Source organism: Gossypium arboreum, chromosome 8 (assembly GCF_025698485.1).
Source record: "Gossypium arboreum isolate Shixiya-1 chromosome 8, ASM2569848v2, whole genome shotgun sequence".
NCBI lineage: Eukaryota > Viridiplantae > Streptophyta > Magnoliopsida > Malvales > Malvaceae > Gossypium > Gossypium arboreum.
The window spans coordinates 74,253,996-74,271,515 of NC_069077.1; the positions used below are offsets into that span (position 1 = coordinate 74,253,996).

Consider the following 17,520-nt stretch of genomic DNA (forward strand, 5'->3'; position numbering starts at 1 on the left):
TAATAATCGAGTAGACCTCAACCAATACTCAACCAAAACCGAATTACTAAGACTTGTGACCAAACATCATAAAACCAAATCCAACCGAACATTTATGCCATTTTCGCATGGCTAAAAGGTTACATACCAAATTTCAAACAAACATAATAGCCTATACATGCCGAAATGTTCTCCTAGACCAACTAAGAAGAAAATACCAAAAGTTGCTAGCCGGTGTGATGACTTGACGACGGTCCCGAGCACACAAAATGGATCAAGAACCTAAATAAGCAACAAATAAGCACACCAAATGAGTACATAACTCAGAAGTCATAAGCACTACTCTACCGTCCAACAATAATAATCATAAGTGAAAAACAAATAATACAAAATCAATTTTTCCAACCATAACAAACTATGCTACAATTTCTTAAATTTTTGGTTCGATCTCATGCCAAGTCCTTCAATCAAATCAAATGCCAAGTCAGCCCAATCGATTTAGATCCATTTCCTCAAGTTTGGAACAACGATGCACTAGATAAATTTATGCATACACTGCACAACCTCAATTTCGATATTTAGTTTGTAGCTCAATCACTTACCTCGTTCATGCACAATTTATACCAACAACCGAATGTTGCACACATAGTGCTTATTATGTTCGCACACATAGTGCCATAGTAAATCGCACACATAGTGCCATAGTAAATCGCACACATAGTGCATTTGAGATTCCCTCATGCTTCAACCTCCCAATCGGCACACATAGTGCCACATAATTTTGCACACATAGTGCCTTATGTTGTTTCATCATGGTAAAGCAATTTACTTAACTCAAATTGTACATATGGTCATATTAATAAGTAGGAGAATCACTCTGAAAAATATCTATCCAAGGAGTTCTCACAAAAAGTGCTTAAGGACTTATCTTGTGTTGGGTATAACGGTTCCGACCCGGCTACTCGATGTCCTTGGCTTTGCCCTTGCTTGATTCCCCTTCTTTAACTTCTCGGGCTTAATAAAGAAATTAACTAGTTTAATCATCTTGCTAAACATTTATAATTCAATTACACATGCATATGTATGTTTGTATATTCGGCAACCACTCTTACTAATTACCCATTTAGTCGATTATACACATAATTAAAGGTAACATCACGAATGGGCATACTTATGTATATATATATATACATGTACAATGTCATCTATAACATCATCTAAACACCTAAATTCTTCTCATGCACACTTGATCGACTTGTTCCCAATCTAGCATAGCCTCACCTCTATTTGTAATATCATATAAATCCACATGTGACTACATTTCTTAAGTTCAACATCTTAATGCCCATTATAGCCACTCCCATAATCTAAATCTAAAAATTGGCAACATCCCTTTCAACTATGTTAGCCGAATACTCATTCTCTTCTTAGTCCTAAATTCGGCAACTCCAACAAAATGACTTAACAACTTCAACTTTCATGCTAACATAACAAGCAACTTAACACATCCATATAACTAACATGTTAATAGCATCAAGGTATCAACTAAAATTTTTAAGCTTCTTTGTTAAATCCCAACTCTCCAACAACCCCAAATCCAACCATGGGATAGATAGAATTCAAACTAACAACTAAAAATATACATGAATTTAAAGGAATAACTTCAGCATACCTCAACCTAGATACAACTATGGCCGAACTTCTCCAAAGCTTTTCTCTCTTTCTTTTACTTGGTTTTTCGGCTAAAGGATAGCAAGGATGAACACACCCTTTTTTTTGTTCATTTTCTTATTATTAATCTTTATTTATCCTCTATTTTAATTACTTACCAATATTAAATAATAAACAACATAATCTTGGAAGAATGAAGCCATGCTTGGCCGGCCACTCAACATAATTTGGGCATTTTGACATGCAAACCCAAATTTTCATATTTCAATACTATTTGGTCCTTACTTATTTACCTATCAAAATTTTCTAAGTCTCTCAACTAAATCCTTTCAAGCAAGATTCACATTCCTAAGATAAAAATTAAAACATCAAATTTTTATACAAGTACTACCACACATATAAGGTATGCAAATAAAATTTTAACTAAATTTTATGACTCGGTTTTGTGGTCCCGAAACCACATTCCGACTAGGGTCAAATTAGGGCTGTCACATGTGAAAAATGTGAAATTTGTGGAGCAAAAGTGTAAATGTGTTTTAAAGTGTATTATGGACTAAATTGAATGAATATATATTGAATAAGTTAATTTTGTATATAATTAGATCAAGAAAAGCGGAATACAGACTTGGATCGGGGAAAAGATAAAGTTATGGACTAATCATTTCAATTCGCTTTTTTAGCATCCGAGGTAAGTTCGTATGTAATAAGCATTGTTATATTTATGTTTTTAATGCTTTGATATCATATAAATTGTATATATGTGACTATTGTTATGTTTGATGACATATTGGCTAAATATAGCACTTAGTATGTTGTTCGGTATAGCTTCGCCTAAATTTGGCACTTAGTGTGCAATCTGAGATAGCTTCGGCTATGTATGGCACTTAGTGCGATCTATGATAGCTTCGGCTATGTATGGCACTTAGTGTGCGAGACATTGAGTATGCAATGGCATTTCGTGTATGTATGAACTTGTCATGGATCGGTACAGGTATGTCCATGTATGTTATGAGTTTAAAATCGAAGAAGTTACAAAGTTTGTATATAAGCTTATGAATAAGCATGTGAAAGGTTTATTAGAAATCTTGAATTTCATGTATTATGTTTAAATTAATGAATGGTAATTTTATTAGTTAAGTTTATGTCATACGAGCTTACTAAGCTATAAAGCTTACCTTGTTTATTTTTTTTCATGTCTTATAGTGATTAAAGCTAGCACGAATCTGGGAGTTGTCAGGAACATCATCACACTATTGAACATCTATTTTGGGTACTTTTGAAGTTAAGTATATATGGTATATGGCATGTATAGGCTTGTGTCATTTTGGTATGCTTGATGGATGTGTATTTTGACCATTCAAGTTGGCATAAAATAATGTACTTGATGATGCTCATGATGGTGCAAATGGTTCTATTTTTAATGTTTGGTAATCAACCTATATTGAATGAATGGGATTGAATTGACTATGTATATTTGGATTAGTTTTGTTAAATGAATTATACATGTGAATTATGTTTAATGAGACAAGTTAAGTTGATAGTTATTTGAATAGATGAATGGTAAGGAAATGAGTATAGAAATTGGTTGAAATGGATATGATATGATTGAGTATTGGTTGATCACTTTTGGATGCAAAAATTGTGTCTTGAAATGGTGCTATTTTAGTTAGAATAGGTATGTGCTTAAAGGGTGGCAAATTGGCTTTGTAAATAGCCTATTTTTGTCCACACGGATAGAGACACGGGCGTGTGTCTCAGCCGTGTGTGATATACAATTAGGTTACACAGCCATGTGTTCCCTAGTGTTGAAATTGAATTGAAGTCAGTATGCTCCACACGGTCTCACACACGGGCGTATGACTGGCCATGTAGTATAAGTCAATATACCCCCTAAATGGCACACGGCATAGCACATGAGCGTGTGTAGCCATTTTGAAGGGCACACGAGCTAGAAAAACAGGCGTGTGGTTGGCCGTGTGACCCAAGTCAGTATACCCTCTAGTTTTCACACGAGCGTGTCCTTGGCCGTGTGATGCAAGTCAGTATGTATGCCATGTTTCCACATAGCCTAAGACACAGGCGTGTCTACTAGCCGTGTGAGGCACACGGCCTGTTCACACGGTTGTGTGACCCTTATATGATGAAGAATTTCTAAGTTTTCTAAAATTTTCATATGTTATCGGTTTAGTCTCAAATCACTTCTAAAGCATGCTTAAGGCCTCTTAAGCCCTTGTAAGGGACAATGTGATTGTTTTGAATTGATATATGAGAATGAATGTTTGTGGTTGATAAATGTAAGCTTTGTTCCAACAATGGACACGGGTTAGGAGTGTTGCATTTATTGGTATCAGAGTTATAGTTTAGTCGATTCTAAGACTAACGTAGCGGGTGTGAGAGTCTAGTTATACATACCATATATAAACTGTGATACTGTGATGACTCTTGACGTTTTAAACTGTGTTTTCGTAAAGTATTGGATCCCAATCAAGCTATAGCTGATGAGGTTGAGAGTAACGTGCCTGCTCCTGCGCAAGGGATAGCGCCGTCCGATTATAAACCCGTGACGAATAGCCAAGTAGGAGAGGCTAAAGAAGCCTTCTTCCAAATGATAAATAAGTGGTTCACTCAATACATTCGTACGAACCTGGATACTTAACAACCTCCACACCCTCCTAATCCCTAACCCGTCCCTGTAGCTCCTCAAGGAGTCGAGCTTTTAAGATTGAATAAGCCTCCAGTTGACAAGATTCGCAAACATAGGGCTAAAGAGTTCAGAGGAAATGTTGATGATGACCCTGAAAGAGCCGAATTTTGGCTTGAAAATACGATCTGAGTGTTTGATGAACTTTTTTGCACGCCAGCCGAATGTTTGAAGTGTGCTATATCCCTTTTGAAAGATACCACATATCAATGGTAGAATACGTTAGTCTCGGTAGTGCCGCGGGAGAGAGTTACTTGGGAATTCTTTCAAACTGAATTCTTAAAGAAATATATCAGTCAACGATTTCTAGATCAAAAGCATAAAGAGTTTTTAGAATTGAAACAAGGCCATATGATTGTAACTGAGTACGAAAGGGAATTTGTACGGTTGAGCAAGTACGCTCGTGAGTATGTATCTACTGAAGAATTTATGTGCAAGTGGTTTGTTAATGGCTGAATGAAGATATTAAAATTCTAGTGGGGATTTTAGATTTAAAAGAATTTGTTTTGTTAGTTGAACGGGCTTGCAAAGCCGAAAATTTTAGTCCAGAAAAGAAGAAAGCTGAATCAGAAGCTAGGGATACAAAAAAGAGATCGATGAGTAAACCTTATCATTCCTCGTCGAAGAAATCCAGAGACTATTTTAGCTGATCAGCAACTTCAGTGGGATATTCTAATAGCGATCGTGGAAAGAAATTCACTAGCCCTAGAGCTCAAGCTACATCGGTATCTAGTGTTGGCAATGTGAAAGATGTTAAACCCAAGTGTCAACATTGTGGAAGACAGCATTTTGGAGAGTGCTAGGTGAAAGCTAATAATGGAGCTTGTTACAGTTGTGGTTCACAAGATCATTTTATCAGAGATTTTCCTAAGCTAAATGAAAAAGATAAATCTCAGAATGTAAGATCGAGCAACACAGCTATTTGAGGGAGGCTGCCAAGATATACGGGAAATGCAAACGATAATCGTGGTACAATGAGTCATTCTATAGTAAGGCTAGAGAACCTACCAGAGCCTACTCTGTTTGCGCTCATGAAGAAGCATCATCTCCAGATGTTATCACTCCCTTAAAGATCTCAGCCCCCTTCGATCGAAGTCGCTCCGGAATGGACCCCCGATTTCCACTGCCATTATTGGGCCCAACGACCCTTTCCAAAATTCTCAGCATTGCCTGCGACAATGCATCTTCTCCCGCGGCCCAATCATATCACAGGTGAGGCCAGAGCCTCTTCTACTCCAACATCAGGCATATGGCCCGATACCGACGATTCAGCCTTAACACCTCCGCGGCCTCGGCCACAGCCTCTCATACCTCTTCTAGCACTCATCGTTTATTTGCGAGTTTTTTGAATTAAAAATTTTATGAAGTCTTAGTTAGTTTCATAATTACACCGATGTCTTATGAAAGTAATTGAAGAAAAGATTGTTTTCGAAATCCTATACAGTTCCAAGATCCTACGGGCTTTAGTTCCACTCTAAAAAAATCATCTAAAGTAGCCCTCTAACTATCTACTGTATAATAATTCAAACAAGCTTAATAACAGAAAACTTACTTGGTTCAACGTCGAAGACTCGGTGTGCTGCTCAGCAAGACTTCCCTTTTTCCAAAACATTGTGATTGAATTAAAATAGTTTTTAAAAAAAACACAAAAAGAAACCAAGTAATAAGGCCCGATTCACAGCCCGAGTTTTGTAACCTGGCTCTGATATCACTAAAAGTAACACCCCAAGCTTGGCCCAGACGTTATGGCCGAATCTGACGTGTTACATTGAAGTGTTTTACCAAAAACCGTGTTTTCATTGAAAACCCTTCTTAAATAAAAGAAACCTTAATTAACTTAAAAATAAACACACCTTTCAGTTTCGAAAGCCTTGTTTAAAACATTTGATTTAAGAAAACTTATCATTTAAAAATTAAGTTGAGTAAACATAGAAAACATACTATAATTTAGGAACCCATATTCAACTTTTCATAATTAAAATAAAAATAACAATAATTCAAGTATTAATAGCATATTGAAAACCTTATTATAATCTGGTCTGAAACATGCGTAATAAAATAAAACTTATAAGCTTAAAAAAAAAGTCCAAATTTGTCTTGCTAGCTGGCCACCCAGAGTCCCTCCATACATTGAACCGTCTACTGAGCATCACCTGAAAATAAAATAAAAGAGGGGGTGAGTTTTTGCAAACTCAGTGTGTACAACCCTCGAAGAAAATCAAGCATTCAAAAAAAAATCAAACATGCAATGCAATCTCATCCAAGTTATCCATCCGCTACACACCAGCTTCGTCCCCCATCACACCATGTGAGGATATAAATGTTGACCCACCCAGCCCACACACCAATGGTAGCCCAGTTGCGGAACTACCTTCATTTACATATTAGGCTTTAAAAGTCGTCGGTGGATCCACGATTGTCAGGCAACCATGCGATCTTCATGTACTTTCTCCGGTCCATAGTTCCCACCCCATATGAAACCTAAGCAGAACATCATATGTATGCATGTCACGTTCACAAAACTTACATTCAACACCTAGGGGTATTTTGGTCATTTTCGCCCTTAGGGGCATTTCAGTAATTTTCTTTTATTACGATTTTCACTTACCTTGGACCATGAACAAGTCCCGCGAGCTAAGATGAACGAATACAATGCACCATGTAGGATTCCAGAGAAGAGGAGGTGGGTCATTAAGACCGCTTAAGTACCAAGCTCTCCCTAGATCTAATCCTAGACATGCATATACCCGTTGTCACACCTTAACCCTATGACTTGTCCACGGTCTCAATTAATTAATTAATTTTTATGTAGTCATCATATACCAGGCCCAATACCCCTACATACATGCATATGGCCAACTAGGCCCAATCTTATTCAAATGGCCCACTAGCCCAGTTCATATTCTTATGGCCCACTAGGCCCAATTCTCATTCATATGGCCCATTAGGCCCAAATCATATTATATTCATGCTCACATACAAATTTTCTAACACATAGCATCATTTTTCAATCTTTGCCTATTATGGGCCCAACAGCTCATCAAGCCCATTTAGCCCATTCTGGCCCATTTGGCCAATTCTCAACCCAAGTCCACAAAATCGCCCGTGGGCCTTAGGAAACCTCGGTTTCCTCTTCACGAGTGTTCGTGTACTCGTGTGACTACCGTAGCCCAACTTTCGACTTTTCGGCATTTCGGCTTTTGTCGATTCATTGTGTGTGTGTGTAGTGTATGTACACACCTGGTAAGCAACCGTGATGCAATCTCCTTAGCCTTAAACCTACAATCGTTATCACCCTTCAATAAATCGTATGTTTAATACATATTTTACTAAAAACCGAAACCTCACCTTAACCTTACCTTGAACACAAATCCCTAATAGCTTTTCCTTGCTCACGTACTCCTTAAATCTGTATTAATCTTAACTATTTAACCAGAATAAGAGATGACTTGTATCCAACACAAGTCCCCTTACCTTAACTATAAACTTTCAGCCACCTTAGTCGATGAGAGAGAGAGATAGAACACCTAAGGAGCAATTCCGCAATAAGCTAAAATCCAAGATCCGATACTAATTCCCTAGCATAGTTGATTAGAAAGAGTGAGGGACAATATTCGATACTTAACAAAGAAACCGGTTGGAAGAACAATACTTACACTAGATTTGACTGAAGTAGAAGGAGTAGCGATTGCACCAAGGGTATTCGGCCAAAGAGGTTCGGCCCTTTACGATTTTGTATGGCAAAAGAGGGTTATTCGGCTCCAATGAAAAAGAAAGAAAAGTCAGCAATGAGGTAGAGGAAGAATAGAATTCGGCACAAGGAAGAAGAAAAAGAAAAGAAAGGCAGAGGGTTTTCGGCTTTTAGAGAAAAGAGTTTCTGGTAACAGGGTGAAGGAAATTCGGCATTAGCTTCATACCCTAGCATTCGGCCGCTAATTATAAGCCTTATAGCCGAATTCTCCATGCCCAATTTTCTATTCTGCTCCATCACTTCTCCATTCTCATCTCCTCGCTTTTCTCCCTGATAAACCGTAATTTATACATATTTTTACCCCATGTTTAACACATTTTATGGATGATTTTCCATTAGAATTGGTGAATTCGATGCTCCTAATGCTTTAATTTCATGTTTTACACTTAGGGGAGCATAGAAGAGTGAAAAGAACGAGAAATGGGCCAAAAACAGAGAAAATGGGCCAAAGTACAAAATCAACACGGCCTAGACCTCCTCACACGGGCAGACCACACGGCCGTGTCAATTTGGCAGGCTTGAGCACGGCCTAAAGTAATCGCACACGGGTGTGTTAAACGAGCGTGTCCTTGCCGAGTCCAAGTTGAGTCCAATTCAGAAAAGGCTAATTTTGAGGGATTTTAGGCATTCCAAAGCCTATAAATACACATTAGAGAAGGAAGAAAAGGGGAGGACAGAGTAGGAGGTAAGCAATTACTCCAAGAAAGCCGAATGATTCATCTCAGAAGCCGGATTCATCATCAAGACTGAAGATCTCTCCTCAATTCCCCTTCAGGAGTTTTGGGTTTTCTTTATGTTTTGTATTATTTATTATTTTGAGATGTTTTCTTATTTAGTTATGAACTAAATCCCCTAAATACCTAAGGGGAATGAAACCTAAGACGAATCTTGTTATTATTTTCTGAATTGTATGATAAATATTTGACTTGTTCTTAATTATGTGTTCTTAATTCTTGTTTTGATATCCCAGGATATCGATTCAAGATAAGCTCTTATTCAGAGGAGGAATAGACCCTGTTTAAGAGTACATTTGTCATAATTAAGTGGAGTTGATTGGGCCCCTAGACATAGGGTGACAAGATTTTGCCGGATTAGGATGAAACCTAATAAGGGGATCCATAGATTGAGTTAATGCAACCCTAGAGTGTTAATTAGAGAAAAGTCTTGGTTATTCAATCTTGGGATTAGATGTTATTAGTCTTGAATAGGGATAATAATAAAACTTAGGGATTTCTACGGAACAAGTTAAATGAATAAATCGTCTGATTCGGAGCCAAAATAACAAGTACAGTCTAAGTGGATTTTTCCTTAGGTATTGTCTTCATTCAATCGATTTTTCCAAAAGCAATTCCCCAATTCCATTCTCTATGCGTTCTTAGTTTAGATAATTAGTTAGTTAAAACAAAAACCTCTTTATTCTTAGGCTAGATAATAAAAAGATAGTCATTACTAGTACTTTTAGTTCCTTTGGGTTTGACAATCCGGTCTTGCTAAAACCATACTACTATTCGATAGGTACACTTGTCTACATCGCGATAATAGTTAGTTCAAGAATGAGTAATTATAAATATTTAAAACCTATCACGAAGTCATGTGATCAAGTTTTTGGTGCCATTGCCGGGGAACTGAAATATTAGGAACACTCAATTTTTATTACTTTAGGCATTTATTTTTTGTGTACTTTAATTTATTATTATTATTTATTAATTTACTTTTTCCTTCTCTTGGCGGGTTTTTTATAGTTTATGACTAGAAGAAATCCGTCAGGACCATTACTTTTTGACGAAGAAATCGATTGTACAGTTCATAGAAATCAAAGAGAAATAAGGCGAAGCTTAAGATACACAGAGAACGAGCAAGAAGACGATACTCAACCCCAAGCAAGAGATGGTGAAAACCAAGGCAATCACTACCTCCTGCAATTGCGGTTAATCAAAATCTGCTCCATGCACTATGTATGATTATGCTAAACCTTTTTAACAGAACCTGAATTGAGCATAGTTAGACCTCATCAGAGTGCAAATACTTTTGAATTAAAACCTAACACTATTCAAATGATACAGCAATTTGTTCAGTTTGATTGTTTGCATGATGAGGATCCCAATGCTCATTTAGCCAACTTCTTAGAACTATGCAATATATTTAAAATTAATGGTGTCTCTGATGATGCCATTCATCTTCGGTTATTCCCTTTTTCATTAAGGAACAAAGCTAAACAGTGGTTGAACTCGTTACCACGAGGGTCAAGTACTACTTGGGAACAAATGACTGAAAAAGTTTTACTAAAATATTTTCCGCTTGCTAAAATGGCTAAATTACGTAATGATATCTCTTCTTTTGTGTAGATGGATTTAGAAACACTCTACGATGCATGGGAGAGATACAAGGACCTTTTGAGAAGGTTCCCTCACCATGGGTTACCGCTTTGGCTACAGGTTCAAACATTTCATAATAGCCTGAATCCTTCGACTCACAAATGGTTGACGCAGCTGCTGGGGGAACCATCAATAATAAAACACCTGAAGATGCCTATGAGTTTATAGAGGAGATGTCACTGAATAACTATCAGTGGCAAGTCATGAAGACAAAGCCAACGAACACAGCCGGCGTTTATAACGTCGATTCAATCACCATGCTCTCTAATCATGTAGAACTCTTAAATAAAAAGATTGATGGTTTTCTGAGTTCTTCGCAGGTTCACCCAGTGATGCAGTGCGAAGCAAGTGGAGGTGGAACAAGCCATTTGGAATACCAACCTTATGGCCACAACATGGATAACGAACAATTAAACTACATGGGTAATAATCCTCGACCTCAAAACAATCCATATAGTAACACTTACAATGCAAGTTAGAGGAACCACCCCAATTTCTTATGGAGCAGTCAAGGAAATCAAAGACCACAACCACCTCCAAGCTACCAACAACCACCTTACCAATAGGAAAAGAAACTGAACCTTGAAGAGATGCTCTCAAAGTTTATTTCGGTGTCAAAAACTCGTTTCTAGAACACCGAGACAGCACTTAAAAATCAACAAGCGTCAATCCAAGGGCTCAAAACTCAGATAGGCCAGCTTTCCAAACTAATTTCTGAATGACCACAAGGTAGCTTGCCAAGTAATACTGAACCCAATCCAAGGGAACAGCTCAACGCAATTAATATTCAAGATGAAGTAGGAGTTGTTGAGCCTGAACCAGAACCGAGGCAAGAAACTGTGGTAAGCAAAGGTCAAGGTGAGGTAGATAACAATAAAAACAAAATGGTGAATGTCGAAAATAAACCTCGTGTGCCATACTCCAACGCGACAAGGAATGACCGCTCAGATGAACAATTTGGTAAATTCCTTAAACTCTTAAAAAAATTACATATTAACTTACTATTTATTAAAGCCCTATCACATATGCCAAATGCAATGAAATTTTTAAAGGAACTTTTAGCAAATAACCAGAAGTTGGAAAAGGCGTCGCACGTGGAGCTAAACATAGTTTGCTCAGCTATTCTCCAAAATAGACTATCGAACAAACTAAAAGATCCAAGGAGTTTTACAATTCCTTGCTTAATTGGTAGTTTAGATGTTAATAATGCATTAGCTGATTTAGGGGCTAGTATTAACGTCATGCCCTATAAAATGTTTAAGCAATTAGGTCTCGGGAAACCCAAACAAACTAGGATGAGCATTCAATTAGCATATAAAACTATAAGGTTCCCTAGGGGTATTATTGAAGATGTACTAGTTAAAATCGATAAATTTATTTTCTCGTTGACTTTATTGTTCTAGATATAGAGGAGGATAGCAACACTCCTTTAATTCTGGGAAGGCCCTTTTTAGCAACTGCTAAAACAATTATTGATGTTGGCACAGGTGAACTCACACTCCTTGTGGGAGACGAAACAATCACCCTTCAAGCTCGCAATTCTGGCAACACATCGGGAATTGAAGGTGATCGTTTAACCCATTCTCCTAGAATTGACAATATGGTACAACCTACTTTACAGGAAATGAGTTTGAAGGAAGCACACGAGTTAATCTCAAGCAATAGTAGAGGACTTGTTCATGAAGATCGAAGATTACAAATCGAGGAACTCGATGAATGGCGGACGCATAAACCAAGAACACCCGACAAACCGAATCTATGACAGAACAAGCTCAATACCTTTCCAAATCAACTTAAGATTGGAGATAGAGTCTTATTAGATGCCGCAGATCCCCACATTGTCGCTATCACACCGAATGAAGAAATCCTTCTTACGGTACTTAGTATCTTTCAATTCGGTAAGGTCAAGGTAAGGCACCCCAAGTTCGGCACTTTTAAGATAAACAAAACCAGTTTAAAACCTTTTTTTGATGAGATTGATGACATGAATGAGGAGCATAAACTCCTCAAACCACCATGATTATTCAACGGAGAGGTCAGTCAAGCTTAGATTATAAATAAGCACTTCTCGGGAAGCGACCCGAGCACTAACTGTATTAACTTCTTTAAAAATTTAGTCTTCAACATCTAACTTACTAACGGAGCTCTTGAATATAGGATTCCTAAAGAGACACGGCCAAGCACACGGGCGTGCTTATGGCCGTGTAAAAATAGGGCAAGAATTTCCCCAAACACGGGCTATGATAAAACACCATGGCCGTGCGACATGGTCGTGCTCGAGCCTGCCAAAACAACACGGGCGTGCGACACGCCCGTGTGGAAGACCCGTGGTTGAAACTGAGAAACTAGCACGGACGTATGACACGCCCATGTCTAACACCCGTGGTTGAACCTATCAAATTAACACGGGCGTGGGGCGTGCACACACGGGCATGGGAGAAGCGAACGAAGCTAAACACGGTCGTGCAACACGATTGTATGAACCCACACGCCTGAGGTACACGAGCGTGGGACGAATTTCAGACGCGTCCAAATAGGAAAAATGCGAATTACACGGGCTGAAATTAGGGAACACGGTCGTGTGCCCTGGCCGTGTGGTCCAAAATCTATAAATACCCTGCACTATTCACTTTCTTCCCCATTCAAAAACCTTAACCCTCACTGCTGCAACTCCACACTGCCTCCCTGCCACACCCTTGCGCCACTTCCCACTTCATTTTTTATGCTCAATCTCTTTCCCTTAGATTTTGTTTACTCCTTTCACTTTTATTTTACTTATTTCTAATGCTTATTAGCAACATAATCTTCATATGTTTTGAATTATTTTCCATTTTTCTATCATTTAATTTGCATTCTTAGGTTAGTTATCATACATTTCGTGTTAAATCAAGTTATTAGGAACATCTCATACCCATGACATTACTATGCTTATTCTCATGCTATTACCATGCCAATGTCTATCATTTAATTTGCATTCCTAGGTTAGTTATCATACGTTCCGTGTTAAATTGAGATTAGGAGAACCTCATACTCATTACATTTCTATTCTCATTCTCATTGTTATTGTGGTTGAGTTTGCTTCATATTAGTAGTCTTGGCTAAAATAGTTAGTTTAAATTCATTCCTTTTACTTCTTCGAATTTGTTTACCTATTATTATTATTATTCTTTATATTATAAGCATTTAATGTCATCTTCATGAGGAAAGAAAACCGCCATACCTGCCTCAAAGAAGAGGAAGGGAGCATCATCTTCTGCGGGTCCAACCATAGAAATTCGTCACCCTCTCCTGCAGTTCTCCCGAAGGCCCCAAGAAGAGCTTTTCCAAATGCTTCGGGCCTGACCCTTAATTGCGGGCCGCTACATCGACTGGGCTGTTGTAGAGCAAGTTCAGATAGCTGATGCGATTCGGGCCCTCTTACCACCGACCCTTGGGAGCTGTTCTTTGGGATCATCGAACCAACATACCTCAACCTCACGATGGAACTATGCTCAACGTTCCATCTTCAGACCGTGATGACAAATTACGGTGATCTCGGTATGGTCCAGTTTTGCCTAGGCGGGTTAGTCTGCCAACTAAGCGTCCCAGAGTTCAGTGTTGCACTAGGCTTATATACAGAGGAGTTCAAGGAGGAAATGAACTACATGCTCTTACTCACCACATACATTTTTCTCCCTCGAAATGCTGGCACACTTTGGCCCCTGGCGCAGCCGCCTACAATCCTAGCCGCTCCAAGGCATCAGTTCTCCCACCATCCCTGAGGTACCTACACTCCATTTTAGCTTACATGATTATAGGGAGGCGAGAGAGCACCGGCGTCATCAACACTCACGATGCCTACTTCTTATGGTGTATGTCGTATGGGCACGTCATCGACCTTGCCTACTTCATCGCCCTCGCAATTCAGCACCAGGCGGAGTGGCATAGGAAGGGGGTCATCTCCAATGGCCTATATGTAACGCAATTGGCTCGACACTTCGGGCTCCTCAACACTATGGCCCAAGAATCATCATTGACCCTCATTGGCCAAATGTCTCCACAAGTCATCTCAAGCATGCTTAGCATGAGGATGATCGAGAGGCGTCGAGGAACCTACCCTCCTCAATATCGTCTCGCCCAATCCACCGAAGAGGAGGCCTACGAGGACATTCCTGATGATGTCCCTTCACAACACGAGGACCCACCATCCCAGCCACCACCACCCTCTCGTCTAGTTCATGCAGCGGCTTCATATGCTGACATCTCTGAGCGCCTCACTCGATTCGAGCAGCAGTGTTTTCAACGATTTGACAACATTGATGCTATCTACAGCAGATTTTTCAGCACCTCCACATCTCATCGCCAGTCCCACCTCGCGAACCATCCAGCGATGAAGATGTTTAAAAACATTTATTTATTATTTTATGTTTTTAATTTTTATTAAAACTACTTTTTATTTTTATTAGATTTTAGAAATTTTATTCTTAATTATTAATTTTGGTTTTTTCTTTTTGAGTAATTATTCTTCCTAATATCCCTTAAAAAGTTCCTGATTTTATCACAGTTATATAGAGCTCTTAAGCTCATCATCACATAGGAACTAAAACTCCATCGGGAAAGGTTCTCCAGGACTGCCATGTCCTGCTCATCCACGACCATGCTACCACTAGAGATAATATCCTTTTGGCGCAGGACTTATGGCCTAATAAACCTCTACAACCGCCGGAGTATCCTCCTCCACTCTCGAACCGATTACTCTCCAGAACTCCAGTTTAAGGAATTCACCATACAAGAAGTTTCACTTCTCTCCCTATCTTATTTTAATACTCTAATATCTCTCTTTGTACATTGAGGGCAATGTACATCTTAAGTGTGAGGGGTATTTATTTATTATCAGAAAATCCCTGAATGATTGCCTTGTTCTCTTAAAAAGCTCTCATATCATATTTAGGATAAATTTTGATTGATTTATGATTTTGATTGATATATCTTGAATTAAAATATAGGCATTTATGCATTGATTGTTTAAACTTTAAGACATTAGAGAATCAAGTATGATAAGTTGATTTTTAAGAATTTAAACCTTACGTTGTTTCCCCAATGTTTAGGTATTAATTTAAGTTGGGATTCACAAGTTTTAAACATCAAAAAGCCATAATTTTTGTGAGATTTTTGAGCCTTTTGAGCATCTATTAATTCTTTCATGCTCACTTTTATTATTGCTTTGTGTGTGTCAGTAGTGAACTGTTATTCTAGAACTTGCTTGATTATTCATGTTGAGACCGCACCATTTGATTTGATATGTCAAAATGATTAAGGCACTTAGGATTAACCCACTCATGCCATGAAAAGCCTACCTCCACAATTAACCCCTAGTGAACCCCCTTGAGCCTAACAAGCCATTTCTTGTATTACCCTTAATATTAACCTTTAACCCATTATTGTTGAAATCCCCTAAATTAATTTAAGACCCATTTTTGTCGAGATTTGAATTGAAATAGTTGCTTAGCTTTGTTTTATTCTACTCTGTAATTTAATGCGTTCTTCAAAAAAAAACATGTATACATATTAGTAGTAATCTTCTGTTTGTAAGGTTCAGAAGTTAAAATCCTTAGTCTGAGAAGAAGCTCTGTTGTATGCAAGTGATGATTAACTCTTTTTCTAGTTAGGTAATTTTTCAATTCAATCTCGATTCTAACCCTTTCTTTCAGCTTGTGACCACACCCCCTAACCAAACCTCATTACAACCCTCTAAAGACCTTTTGATTGATGTATCATCTTAAATTATAGTGGTAGAGACTTGATTTTCATGCAAGTCTATGGTAATGACTTTTCATTATTGACTATTGAGTGCTTCATTTATTGTCCTTAAACACCTCGAGTGATTTGAGTGAATCTATAGTGAGGATGTGAAACTCTGTGGTATTCTGAATTAAAGATAATTACTTAAATAAGGAGAGATACCTATGTTTGCATGATTAAATACTCAACTTGCAATGTTTGAAACTTTTATGTTCTTTTAATTGAATTCTCAGTGCATGATTACCTATGGATTATTCTGAGATATTATCGATAGAAATTATAAGTTGAGAAGAATTTATTTTGATTATGAGTTGAGAATTTTGCTTGAGCATAAGCAAATGCTTAAGTGTGGGGGTATTTGATAAACCATAATTTATACATATTTTTACCCCATGTTTAACGCATTTTATGGATGATTTTCCATTAGAATTGGTGAATTCGATGCTCCTAATACTTTAATTTCATGTTTTACACTTAGGAGAGCATAGGAAAGCGAAAGGAACGAGAAACGGGCTAAAAATGGAGAAAATGGGCCAAAGTATGAAATCAACACAGCCTGGACCTCCTCACATGGGCAGACTACACGACCGTGTCAATTTGGCAGGCTCGAGCACGGCCTGAAGTAATCGCACACAGGTGTGTTACACGGACGTGTCCCTGCTGAGCCCAAGTTGAGTCCAATTCGGAAAAGGCTAATTTTAAGGGCTTTTAGGCATTCCAAAGCCTATAAATACACCCTAGAGAAGGAAGAAAAGGGGAGGCAGAGTAGGGGGTAAGGAATTACTCTAAGAAAGCCGATTGATTCATCTTAGAAGCCGGATTCATCATCAAGACTGAAGATCTCTCCTCAATTCCCCTTCAAGAGTTTTGGGTTTTCTTTATGTTTTGTATTCTTTATTATTCTGAGATGTTTTCTTATTTAGTTATGAACTAAATCCCCTAAATACCTAAGGGGAATGAAACCTAAGACGAATCTTGTTATTATTTTCTGAATTGTATGATAAATATTTGACTTGTTCTTAATTATGTGCTCTTAATTCTTTTTTTGATATCCCAGGATACCGATTCAAGATAAGCTCTTATTCAGAGGAGGAATAGACCCTGTTTAAGAGTACAATTGTCATAATTAAGCGGAGTTGATTGCTAGCCTAGACATAAGGTGACAAGATTTTTTCGGATTAGGATGAAACCTAATAAGGGGATCCATAGATCGAGTTAATGCAACCCTAGAGTGTTAATTAGAGAAAATTCTCGATTATTCA

General features: G+C 38.1%; 1 non-coding gene across 1 annotated transcript; it reads right to left on the reverse strand.

Moving 5' to 3' along the window:
- Positions 1-10,414: 10,414 nt before the first annotated feature.
- On the reverse strand, positions 10,415-10,521 carry LOC128279688 (small nucleolar RNA R71). Its single transcript, XR_008269886.1, has one exon. It is a non-coding gene; the product is annotated as a small nucleolar RNA R71 (small nucleolar RNA).
- Between the last annotated feature and the right edge of the window lie 6,999 nt (positions 10,522-17,520).